Source organism: Lolium rigidum, chromosome 7 (assembly GCF_022539505.1).
Source record: "Lolium rigidum isolate FL_2022 chromosome 7, APGP_CSIRO_Lrig_0.1, whole genome shotgun sequence".
NCBI classification, from domain to species: domain Eukaryota; kingdom Viridiplantae; phylum Streptophyta; class Magnoliopsida; order Poales; family Poaceae; genus Lolium; species Lolium rigidum.
The window spans coordinates 13,679,840-13,693,316 of NC_061514.1; the positions used below are offsets into that span (position 1 = coordinate 13,679,840).

At 46.0% G+C, this 13,477-nt stretch overlaps 2 long non-coding RNA genes across 3 annotated transcripts; both read right to left on the reverse strand.

Moving 5' to 3' along the window:
* Positions 1-213: 213 nt before the first annotated feature.
* LOC124678233 lies at positions 214-2,824 on the reverse strand. Its single transcript, XR_006994386.1, has 4 exons — positions 2,202-2,824; positions 1,027-1,184; positions 337-529; positions 214-256 (listed from the first exon to the last, which is right to left on the reverse strand). It is a non-coding gene; the product is annotated as an uncharacterized LOC124678233 (long non-coding RNA).
* Positions 2,825-4,933: 2,109 nt separating this feature from the next.
* Positions 4,934-6,591, reverse strand: LOC124670649. 2 transcript variants are annotated; one of them, XR_006992617.1, is made up of 4 exons: positions 6,404-6,591; positions 5,376-5,518; positions 5,124-5,228; positions 4,934-5,014 (listed from the first exon to the last, which is right to left on the reverse strand). It is a non-coding gene; the product is annotated as an uncharacterized LOC124670649 (long non-coding RNA). The 2 variants fall into 2 exon arrangements; XR_006992618.1 differs by having other exon boundaries at positions 5,124-5,231.
* Between the last annotated feature and the right edge of the window lie 6,886 nt (positions 6,592-13,477).

Sequence of the window (13,477 nt, forward strand, 5' to 3'; positions counted from 1 at the left end):
CCAATACATATTTCTTGTATCCGTGTGTATGGACCAAACTGCCAGCCCTGTGTAAACCCACCTCGACCGATTTGCCTCCACCTTTTCCACACGAACTCCACTTTCGTCATAAATCAAGAAACTTTCAAGGTTTAGCTCCAAAATACGGCCGCGCTCGCAGCCGATGTGTGTTTTCTGCCAATCCAGATGTCATCGCGTCCGACATGGCGCAGGCGGCTCCCATGAAACAGAAGGAGGTGAAGGTTCTTACACCAACCTAGATCAGACGGCAAAAGATGACAAGAAGAGCAGTAAGAAGAGTGGGGCGGTGATCAATCATCAAAAGCAGGGTCCAACCTTCGCTTAGGAGACTGGCGACGCTAGTGAGGTACAATCAATTCTCCAGGGTTAGTTCGTGATGCTTCTTTTCCATCTTGTCTTCCCTTGAAAGAATCATTAAGCCGAGATACCACAACAAAAATAGACCGGGGACTTCCTTTTATGCATAATCACATATTTAACTTCTTTTTAAACGGGAAAGCCCCATCCTCTGCATCAATGAACCTTTATTAAATACATATTTAACTTGTATATTATCGAAAAGTCTTATTATGTCCTACTACCCTAATATCAATTCTTTGAATAACCAAATGGCAAGAAAATGCTGGCAATATCCAATAGCCAGATTGTACTACTACACAACAATTACATTACTCATCAAGTAATTATTGTACACAACATGGACCACTGCAACCATGTGTTGATATCCCTTATAGATTCTATCTCTGCAAAGAGTATGTACAAAGAAGATGATGAATTAGCAAATTTTGAAGCTGACAGGAGCAGATCTCTCCATGTACATACCAATTACTCAACAGGAAAAACGCTAAGCGTGCCTTCAGACCTGGCTGGACCTGGCTGAATGTACTACATCCACTTCCGAATAGTATCTAGTCTAGAAATATAAAGCTGGCTTTCAGGACCAAGCAAGCACAAAGCAAACGAAATAAAATCCGTGGAGGGTACAATGCATCTGAATTTAATTACCTTCTCATCCTAACTGAATATGAGAGGAACACTGAACTGCTGCCGCGGCCGTGTCACCCAGCAGCTAGCAAGCTGCCAACGCCCAACACCCATGAAATAAAATTGAAAGTAGAGTATATAAATGCAGTCAAATGCCTTGTCAATGCAGCTTTGCAAATCTGAAATATTAGAAGATTGACGGTATTAGCAATTCACATTTTTTCTACTCCAGAAGCCATAACGTATGAACATAAATAACCATTGAATGGATCAACATTGGATGCTTTTTCTACATCACAAAACATTTTTATATTGATTAAAAATAAATATGTAGAGGACATAGGTAAATATTCTGAACACTTGAAGCCTCCACTGCAACCAAAAATGATTTCAGATTAGAAGAAAACCTAGTCAAATAAATATCAGTAGGAAAGAAGCGCTTTTGGAATAGTATAATCATAAACATGACATCCACAATACACTCTATGGACCTGTGGTCACCTGATTTCTTCCCGAGTCCAACAAAACTCTTCCATTAGTTCACATAAACATATATATGAACTAATTGATATCATCTCACATTTTATGTCTATGGAATTCACAGCTTCATCTTTCTATAGTGTAAGAATATATATCCAACTAAAGGTTGTCAACAATTTCCACTCAATATTGACAGACCAACCTAGGATTGACACACCAACCAAGTATAACCAAATTCATAATTGACACACCAACCAAGGTGCAGATCAGTCTGTATCAAGGACCATTCTTCGTTTTTACCGATTAGCTGCAGCGTGAGCCGGACTAAGGATTGGCAACCTAGGATTTTTTCCCTTGCAAACAAGCAGAACACATGCAACACCACGCACGCCTCTCATGCTCCTTCATTTCAGTGAGATGGTTACCCAAGAAGAACCATAAATTCATTGAAACTTGTTACTGCAAGAAGCAGATGGTCCATGCCGTTTGGCTATCACACCACCACGGGCACACGCCTACCCTATCTACTTGCAGGTGACTCAATGCCATAGCACTGCTAGCCCGGCTCGATCACCAAAATATTAAATATTTCATACTCTTTTGGAAATAATAAACGTTCTATAGCAAATTTCAGCCCACTACTGGATGGAGCAACGGAACCAAATGCAGAATAAATTTAAGTACACAAAAGAAATGGGGATAGACTCAAGATTTACCTGTCCAATTCCTCTTGATCAGCTAAGCCGGCCACTGTATACCAACTTCTGTAATTGTGCATCAACCAAATTAACATGCTCCTTCCTAATGTCCAACGAATATTGCAGAACTGGTAGGCCAGTCAAGTAGGCAACTACTTCACAGAGAGAGATTCTCTTTACAGTGAGCATCTTAAAGTCAAAGACTTATGGTTTAGAGTACAGTTCTAAATCATCCAATTAAGTCACAAAGCTCAACTGAAGGTACTACAAGCCTGCAAGTAAGAAGGTCAACTTTTAAGCAAATAGAATACTCCCTACATTCCATTTTATGAATCCAGTGGTATAATATAGGAGCAGCTGCAACCATTATGTGGTAAAACCTGATGCTAGGCAAATATTTCCATATCAAAGTATTATGTGGTAATACAGAGGCATTATATCTTAATAATGGAAGCTTCAGTTATACATAGGTGTTCCAATAAATCTCAAACAAGGAAACAAAATGCATAGTCTGTGGAGTCCTAGAATTGGATCACGAGGTCCTGATAAAACTAATGATGAAAGAGATGATTTGTTCGCTAAAACAATTGCAGAATAAATGATCAATCACTAATCTAGCAAGCAGAAAAGCAAAGAAGGAAACGAACTTGATGGTACTGACAGCAGAAATGATTTTTTTGCATACTGATAAACATCAGACCAAAAGAAACACAAGGATTAGGGCATTGGTACATAAATAGAAAACTTCAGAGAAAGCCATAAATTTTAGATGCTTATTGTATTCACTGGCTGAGGAAAGTGACTATTGAATAAACAAGGAAATGCAAAATTTCCTTCCATATGAAAAATAAGAGCATTCTAGAATTAGGAATCGGTAGAAGAAAATATTCAGGCATCAAAACCATGTACAGATAAAAACGAAGGAGCTAAGAAAAAAAAAAGGAGCCAAAGCACGCCTGATACACGAGTAGCCGTACACAAAGAACATTAAAGCATCATTCGGTGATGGTATCTGACACAAATGGAACTCAAACATGCAACAGAGGTAACGAGAAGGGGAAGCTAAAGGAGCCCAGGAATATGAGCCCAGGGGCCACTGTATTTCAACTTCTGTAAATGCTCATCGGCCAAATTAATATGCTCCTTCCCATGTCCAAAGAATATCCAAGAATTGTTAGGCCAGTCAAATACGTAACTAATTCACAGAGAAAGCTTTACAGTCAGCAAGTTATGAGATAGTATAATCATGTCCAAAGTTAGTCCAAGTATATAAGCAAGTTATTACTTCTAACAAAACACACACCAAGAAAGCAAAAAAAGATGGTATAATCAGATGAAAGATGTTAAATTGATTATTTGGGAAAAAATATGGAAGCTAACCACCAAATTGTTTTGTGCCTGCTGCAACCCGCAAATATATTAACCATCTTACTCCCTGATATATATAGCATCCATCTATAAGGAGCATGAGATTGAAAGGCTAAGAAAATGACTTCTTCAATCATCGGGGACCAGAAATCTTATGCCAAACTAACAGATAGAATCTTATGCCAATATATGCAATTTATCCTTTTGATGCTGGAACAATCTTATGCCAAACTAACAAATAGAATAGAGAGAAAATATGAGCCAAAGCCTTTTGTGTGAAGTCTGCAAGCAGTCGAACACACAAAAACATAATAAGGTGTACACAAAAATACATCAACTAAATTATAGGGAAGGCTGCAGTGGACATACATGGAGGTTCAGTGGCAGCTCCAGTGACCAGTGTTTCCCCTCCTGCTTTTACAAGCATCTGCTGGGCACACCTACAACCTCAAATGGAAAACAAACTCAGAAACGATGTGCACTTCTGCAGCTAGCTTTACACAATATATTCTCCTGTTTTAGGAGAGATTCTCCTGTTTTATATTAGAATCAGCTTAACTTTGTTACCTCCAAATATGAAATACTAAATATCAGCATATCACTGACTTGCCAAACACATCGTTGGGTGGAGTGAAAGCGGTGGTGAAAAAGTACTATGTATAGCCAATCAAATGACCAAAAAAGATATCCCCCTGAGAAAACTCTGTGATGGTCTACTTTCCGAGATATATGTCTCAGACATTGGCTAAATCCATTTTCCCATTCTAGTTATTAAAATGGAGTTGGATCTAGTTGTGTATTACCACATTTTTAAAATAATACTTTTAGAACACAAGGAGAAGGGATCAAGCATGTAATCCTCTCATCTGTTACACCTGTGATTGCCTATTTTCTGTGATATACCCCACTCTCGGGCATTGGCTAAATCCACCTTCATCTAGAAGACCACGGATGCCCATGAATCCATGTGGAGTGCATTAGCAGCAAAAATATATATGGTAACAAAGAGAATCAGCAATATTCGGGAATATGAACAGATGCACTTGAGCATCGTGATAAACAAAGGAAACGGAACCAAGAAAGACATCATGACAACAGGAAAGAAAAGAATGCAGGTGGAGCGAAACTATACCTGATGGACTCGAAGGCACACCTGAACAACAAAACAAAGGATCCTCAACTAACACAACCCTTCATCAGAAATCCTAGAAAACCATCCAGAACCAGTAAGCAAATTAAGCAGGGACAGAACCAAGTGATAATCAACCTTGTACTATTTTTAATTTAACTTAAATTAGACAGGAAGTTTACCTCACCTAGTTGATGTGGTAACCAACCCAAAACAGCAACAATCGACCCGGAAAAAAATTGTCCCTTCCTTCTTGCTCCCTTCCACATTGGAGTCCGTCTGGTCTGCCGAGGCCGCGGCGCCTCCCACACCAGGGCACCCTCACATCCAAGTTCTGCAGGTAGAAAACTTCGCCTCAGTACTAACATTGCTTAAAATTTGGAATCAGTAAATGATGCAGATCTTCAACAAACCATGCAAGCTAAAAGAAAATAATCTAGTACCTCGACCATTTCCTTCTAATAATTGTCACAAATACATGACTGTGCTTATAATTCAGGTCTCAAATGACCTAATAACCCTCAGATTTTCCGAGAGGGGTGCCCCGCCTGCTATCAAAACATGCTTGATTGTGTCATCAAAGGAAAGAGTAAGCTCCGGCAAGAACATAATGGTATGTACTGTTGTGATTTTCTTAGGATCATCATATCCTTTACACTATAGTAATTTCATGGAGAACATATAAGAGGTTTTACCTTGGCGAGTCCAACGAAGTTGATGGGTAGCAATTTGGATGAGGCCTCCCGGTGACAGGTCAGAGCTCTTCAAGCGAGGTAGCAACTTTGCTCTTGCTCACCAGTCACCACTTGCAACTTCGGCAGGCCGTGTCAAGCTTAACCTGCATCCAGAAAAGGTCACAAATCAAATTTCACCTAGCTGTATAAAATGACCCTCATCATTTTAGCAACTAAAACCAGACAGTGCAAGCCCATGTCTAAGCAAAATCAAATGAGAAGATCAACCTGTAGAAGGGCATGCAAAGTTATAATCTTATATATCTCTCGACGGTGGAACTGGACGGTAAAAAATCATTCGAGGCGATATGACTACCCATTAGGAAATTATATATAGCAAAAATATGATATACATTCTAAAGTAAAAAAAGAATACGCTTAAGGAAAAGCCAACATCTCCTGAGGTAATCATAGCTATCAGTGAAACCAGGGATATTGTAAAAAAGGAATGTCCATTCCTGATTTTTTTGGTAATTTCAGTCGCATTTTTAAGCCTTGAGGTCATCATGTAACCACACATCCCATCTCTGAGTCTCTCCATATATAATCTACATAATAACACTATTGTGAATCCTCTGTTGCATAAAATTATTATTAATCTACCAAGGGTGAAAAAGGCAGATATAATCCATCATATTCACAGTAATTTGTGATCTTTCTAGTCCTCTTTTTTGTACACCGGACTCTGTATACAAATTTGTCAACTATGTAATGATCGGCCTCATTTATTCTCTTATACCTAACAGAAGCGAGCTTGAGGAGAAATCAAAACAGGCCACTGCCGAAATCCCCACAAACTAAAAACTGCAATAGGCTATCTGTACAAAATACGGTGTTCTGAGCGAGCAGGTTGTACATGGGAAGCTCACCGTCCTGAGAGGAAGATGGCTATGATTTTCTATGTACCCATGCGTGGCTGAGCAGATTCACCATCATGGCCATGCGAAAAAAGAATTAAAGTGGGAGGAAAACGAGAATAAAGATCTCACATGGGGAAGTAATATTGACGAGAGACGAGATGCTGATGTGCTCCGGCGAGTGGCCGGCGCGCTCGTCGCTGCTCCTCCACCACCGTCCCAGCGTCGCCCCTCGCTGCTCCTCCACCTCCGGCTGGCCCGTCTCCGGCCGCGCCCATCGCCTCTGGTCGTCGCCGGAGCGGATCCGCCCCGTGCCGACCCGTCTTCGGCCGCGCCCGGCACCTCCAGTCGCCACCGCCACGGATCCGCCCCGCGCGAGCCCGTCGCCTCCCGTCATCGCCGGAGCGGATCCACCCCGCGCCGGCCCGTCTCCGGCCGCGCCCGGCGCCACCAGTCGCCGCCGCCGTGGATCCGCCCCGCGCGATCCCGTCTCCGCCCGCTCCGGCCTCACCTCCACCGCCGCCACCAACGCCACCACCCGAATCGGCCTCCCAAGCCGTGGTGACCCCCTGCGGGCACCTCCATCGCTCAGGCTGGCCGCTCGGCGTGGAGGAGAGGCGGCGGAGGGGATTGGGGGCTCACACAGGGAAGAGAAGCGGGGATTGGGCAGCAGCTTCTGGCTAGGGTTTTTTCACCGCACCAATCGCCTGCGAGATCGCGAGAGACAGAAGAGACGAGTCGATGTCCACCCACCGCTCCGTGGAACGTCGACGAGTGCGAGCACCCGCCGCTCTCTCTCGCTGTCGGGCCCGCACAAAGAGGGACCCAATCGTCATGGAGCATACACGAGCAGAGGAAGGTGATGAAAAAATCACCACATCCGACGGCCAGAGTGAAAAGCGGGTGGGCAGATTTACTGTCGCTGTGAAAACGTGTGGCCTCGATCGATTTGCCCCTTTTGAGGCCTCCTGGAGGCGGGTACTCTAGGAACATTTATAGAAGAAATACGCCCATCGCCGAGACCCGCTGCGCCACGCCTGCCGAGACCCATCGGTGTCGACGCGGTAGATGAAACACCGTTCCACCATCAGACCTATCTAGACATCACGTGCTCCAAGACGATGCCCCCAAGAGGGAGAGCGATACTGGAGGTGGCTCCATCGGCCGATCCGGGAGACCTAGATCTAGAGTTTACCCTGGAACATCTTGCCTGGAGGCGGGAGATTACAGCAATGACACCTCCAACAAGGTCATGACGCCCAAGGTTGCCACCATCATCGGCTCGACCGCATCGGAACTCGGCTCTCAATGGTTGACCCCCTCGCCCCATCCCGCGCAGCTGCAACAAGGGTCGTGTCATTTTCCTTCGATCTAGCTGGAAAGGTGACCACGCCGCCCGCTACGTCGCCGCCGAAGCATCCATGACGTTGATCTAGCGTGGAGACGAGAGAAGCCCTGCCGCTAGCCTCGCATCCGTGTTCGCCCCGCCGCTACCCTCGCATCCGTGTCGCCCCGCCACCATCGTTTCGGGGCCACCACCCCGGAGATCCTACTCCGCCCGCACATCCGCCTTCTAGGGTCGGTAACCGCACTTGTTTCGGAGGTCGCCCGCCACAAGAAAAGTCTTAGGGACCGGGGCAAGGAGACGAAAGCCCGTCGTTCGCCGTCCGCCGTGCAAGGCTTTGCCTGGCTTCCTTCGCCTGCAGCAGGAGGCAGGCGAGGTGAGGTTGGGAGGCGGTAGCGGCTAGGGTTTCATGCGAGCCGGTCCACTGGGAGAGACGCAGGCGTGTCGTGGTCTCGCTTAACACTTTCCTCCCTAGTTTTGTAGGGTTAATGATAAGGGCTCGGGGTTTTCTCTACAGCTACACTAACTTACAAAACTAGGCAGATAACAATTCGAATGAGACGCAACAGTTTTCAAGCACACAACACTGAAAGTAAGCTTACCCATCCGAGCTAAAGCTAGCCAACCATAGTTAACTTGACCGTGGAATCTAACTCAGACATTCTTCTGCGGTCGCTCCAAGTGCTTGGACTGGGGCCCGTCTGCCGTCTGTTGTTGTGTGGCCAGGCGCGAAGTGGAGGCGTGTGCGCGGGGAATGGCCGGGTGGCCGGCTGGCCGCAACGACTTGCCGGTCGAGTGTGTCGTGCACGTCCTGACGTTCGGGTTGACCGACTTGGAGTGGGTATGGAGTGTCCCGTGTCCGTGCCGTACGTCGCTGGATATCTCGTTAACAGTATACTGTACAACTTATCGCTTGTCCGACCTGAAGATGCTGTTTACAGCATGACCGTAAATTTCGTATCGGGAATATATGTAGAGTGACCTTTGATGGATTTTACTCAAAATTTGGCCGTTCTGGTGGAATCCAGTAGCGATTCTCAGTCACAATCAGAATAGATATCCTTGCGAAAAAAAGACCGGTCAACGCACAAAAGGTTCCGATACGATCGCACGCACCGTTCTTCTTCTCTTCGTCTTTGCCGGAACGTTTCAACTTTGAACGAACACTGTCAGGTCTACCATTGAGGAATTCGACAGCGGTGTGTTTAATTATGGAATAATCGAAAGAGAATTAGTGGTGATGCATTGCAACGACGTTCCGTGCGACGACAAACCTGGAGTCCATACTGACAGTGAAATAAGCATGGGTAGAAGAAACTGTCAATTGAATTATCCGTGCATGCATTGGCGGGGCCATAAAGATATAGATGAAGGTAAGATCGGGCTGTTATGATGAAAATAATCATCTGTATTACATCTGCACTGACACTCCGACAGTCGGATGTGTTCTACTCCTACTTTCCCTAGAACTTTAGACGATAGCTCATCCCTGTCCATCGAAAGACAAGATACAACTGAGAGAATAATCGCTGTATAGATCTGCAGGCCTTACCAAGAGTTGTACTGCCGAAGTTAAGCAAAAGGAACCACTATGTAGCGGAGATGGATTAAGTCTTTAAGACCTGCGGTTGATCGACGACACGTATCAAGTCCTTATCAGATGTTAGGATAGGACTCGTGAACGAACTGTCTATATGGTTGTAAACTTGTAATTGAGAAACAGGTTCTACCTTCGTTCAAAATAATTATCATAACTTTGTCATGGGGTACGTACGGGCGCGCGCCCTGAACGGTGGCGGCCGTCGGTTACTGGTTCGGTGCTCTCTTCTCCTGCAGTACGTTCCCTTACTTGCTCTACCATCTACACATGCATGACACATTTTCAAATTTGTTATTGACGGGGATCTCATCCTTTGCTCACCCATCGAACTATTTCCCCGAGCTCTACCACATTCACCTAGTCCTCCTTATCCTATCCCGCCATTCCTTGACTTCGCCCTGCCGTCGACGCACGCAGCTACAACTCTTGACCACACCATTGGATCGACGGCAAACAAAAAAGGGTCAAACACACCGACAAATTGTTTACGACCGCGAGACGTCGCCACTTTTAATTGTTGCGCGCCTAATTGTTGCGTGCCTAATTTCACAGGAGATTTATAGGACAATTATCTTGTTTAGATATTAGAACTATAATATTCTAGGCCATTGGAGGTGTGAAAAGGTACGGTGGTTTTTCCTCGCATCCTATTCACTACATTGCTAGTGAACCCAACGAGGAAACACCCACTCGCGCCGTGCATCCGAGCGAGGCGAGGCTGGCGCCGGGCCACGGCCACGGCCACGGCAGTACGGCACGGGCGCGTGCGTGCTTTGTTCGATGGTGAGGGGTGCCGCTGCCACGAGCTTCCTTCGTTCGGTGAGGGCAGGGCTGCCGCTGCCGCCGTATTGATTGAGGTGTCGCGCGAGCCAGCGCGTCGAGACGATCGACATCAGCTCATCTGGCCGAGGCCAACGTCTCGCGCGCGGGATCGGTCGATCGTAAGCGTGTGTACGTCGATACGTGCATGGGCACGCTGTACGTACGCCCTCAGCGGCTGCCGTGGGTCACTGGTTGGGTGCTCAGTTCTCGCGCCTAGCTTGTTGAGATTATTTTCTATACTGCCTTGCATCACGAGTATTCACGAATTTGTTACTGAATATAAGCCATCAAATTATTTCGTCCAACTCAACCATACACATGCCATGCTTGTTTTACATCTCCCGAGATACCCGCGATTGGTTTGTCATTGCTCCGCCATCAAAGCAACTAAGCTTTTCTTTTCTTTTCTCTGACAACAAAATCGACGGAGACACTGCCAATCCTCCAATGACTTATGATCAGGTCGCGTCGCCGTGTTTAACAGCAACAACAACTGGTTATGTGGATGTGGAACAAAATTGGCAGCAGATTAGCGTCGTCGCCTTGCAGGAGATTTTAAGGGACGAGGGTTACTAACACGCACGCAGTTCTGTCGGCACACGCGTGTAGAAATCTCTTCTAAACCGACTCGGACGCGGCTACTCGTAACGACAAATCCTGACCAGATCGAGGTTGCAAGCCACGATGATTTCGCACCTCGTCTGAAAAGCACCGTGCTAGATATAAGTGGCGACACTTTGGAACTGAGGGTGTGGCGGTGAGTGCAACATCACGATGAAGATGAACTGATCACCGGTGCCGGTTAACTTGCTCGATTAGAGCAAGTACAATAGAGTCTAGTCAGCTGACTATAAGACATTAAATAATATATTTTAGATGAGTTGGAGGAAAGAGAAGAGGAGAGAGAAGGGAGGTGGGCTGCAATAGACAGCTCTTGCACGTGCTCCTAGGCACTTTGTGAGAGTGAAAGGTGGGCCATATGTTAGTAAAGTGCTTCATTCTTATAGCCAACTATTATACATGTTAGCTATAAGATGACTACAAATGATATAAGCATTCTTGTTATAGCTAAGCTGACTATACTACTGAAATTGCTCTTACAGCAGCTGCCTACCTACGCACGCACGCACTACAAAGCATACTAATAAATCTTGCTACTGCTATACATTTTTAAAGAAAAAAAAAAGCAATTTCTCACCAAACTAAAGCCCCAGCCACACTCTCTGGAGAGTAGAGAATCAGGGTTTCCATGACGTCAGAAACTTTGTCATACATTTCATCACCTAAAACGTCATGTAGGCATGTCAAGTCTCTAACGTCACCTGACCAAGATCTTTGAATCCTGCAGTGGTCGATGACAGAGTGCACGCCCTCCACCACACAGAAAACAAACTTTTCTTAGACACGGAAGCAAAAGTTTTAGGCGATTTGCACAAAAATAACCTAAAAGTGAAAGAAAAGTACAGACTGACCCTCCGGCGAAACTATTTCACCCATCTAACCCTTTTGTGTGGCGCCCCACACATCGGCGCCACACATGCTAGAGTGGCGCCCCTCAAGCCGACGCCACACACCCAGCCGACGTGGCGCCATCGATGCTGAGCTGGTCCGCCGATCCGACGTGGCAGCATATGTGGCGTCCCTCCCAACGGCGCCACACATGCCCTTACAATTGCCCACAACATACTGTGAGACAATTCGTCGGGGACTTAGCCGTTTTTGCGAGGTAACCGATCACTCTTTTGCAATCCTAGTTTTCATTGATTGTACTGGCATGTTCTAAATTCTGAAATATTTGTATGATGCAGGTGAAATGGGAGCCATATGGTACCTACTACCGTATTGGCGCGGGGATGGCTGACCTCAACCGCAAGTGCACGGAGGAGGCGCTGTTCTGGCGGATGCGCTGCCCACTCATATGCATGTGGCTTATTGAACACCACCAGCCGCACAGAGTGATGAGACAGTTTGGGTTGTATCAGGAGTGCCCACCTCAGTTCAAAAAAAAAAAAAGGAGTGCCCACCTCAGTGGCAAGACACGGACAAGGCGCTTCATAGGTAAACTTCTGGAATCATGCGACGGAAGATTCCTGATAGAAGAGGTAGAATCTAACTTCTTGATTCTTGCAGGCTTGATAGGCAGCGGCAGAGGAAGATCACAAATTGGCTAGTCCACCATAGCGGCCACATCGCAGCGTTCCAACACTGTTTGGAAGCGACACGGACTGCTGGCCCTCTGGAGATTGTGCCTCACGACTTGGCCGCTTTCCCAGTGGTTCCATGAAAACACGCGTATCGAGTTAGTGAAGCGCGTGTATGCTGACTACATCTTGGACGACCCCATCGAGTTCGATGAGGTTGTGCAAAGCCAAGCACGACACCTATGCTCGCAGAGGGAGATCGACTTCTATTGCTTCCGAGCTGAACTTCATGGTAATGGATTCTCTCACTAAATAGTACATCATCTAGATTGCCATGTGCTCGCTTAAATTGTGTATGCTATGTTTGTCACAGCGGTCGGAGATCCAAAAAACAGCTGACGAGTGCGAGATTATATGGGAGCGAGAGCGGGAGAGAAGAAAAGCTCCGTTCGGACCGTTGCGGCATTTCATTAAGGTATGATCACCAACTTTGAATGTACGCTATTATGTTCTGGTGGCTTTGTAACCATGAGTTCCATGACGCAGAACACTGCACGAAAGATGTGGCGGTTAGCGAACTTGCTAGGTTGCCGCGAAGGCGAAATCCCTACATCCTCCTCTTCCGAAGAACCGCAGGTATGGACTATTTTGTTGCTGTCAAACATGTTCTTACTAATTTCAACTTTTGTAATCTCATGTGTTCATGTTTGTGAAGATTCTTCCTGACGACGACTTGATTCTGAGTCAAAGCATACCTCTAAAGCATACCTTCAAGCAAGCCCCACGCTCAGCTTACCAGTTGAAGCCAATGGGCAATGCTCCAAAACGGTACACTCCGGAAGATTATGTCACTACAAGGAAAAGGGCTATAGCTGCACGGAAGGGTGCCGGCGCACCATCATTGACGTGCGCCGGTGGCAAAATACCGCCAGCGAGCCATGTTAGGCCGCGCCGACGAAGAACCTATACTGCCGGCGCACAAGCAAATTTAGTGCGCCGGGAATAAAATTCGAAGAGTTCTGGCCGGAAACAGAAAATATGGGCACCTTACCCCCGGCTCACCTCTATGGTGGTGCGCCGATGGTAGACAATTTACCACCGGCGCACCACCATAGAGGTGCGCCGGGGGTAAGTTGCCTAGATTTTTCTCTCCACCCCCCCCCCCCCCCCCGGAATCGCCTTTTCAGTTTTCGAAAAAATAATAGAAAATGATAGAAAATTCAAAAAATAAAATCCTTTGAAATGCCCATGTAATATGTGATCTAGTTTTATTGAAAATTTGAAAATTTGAATTTCGA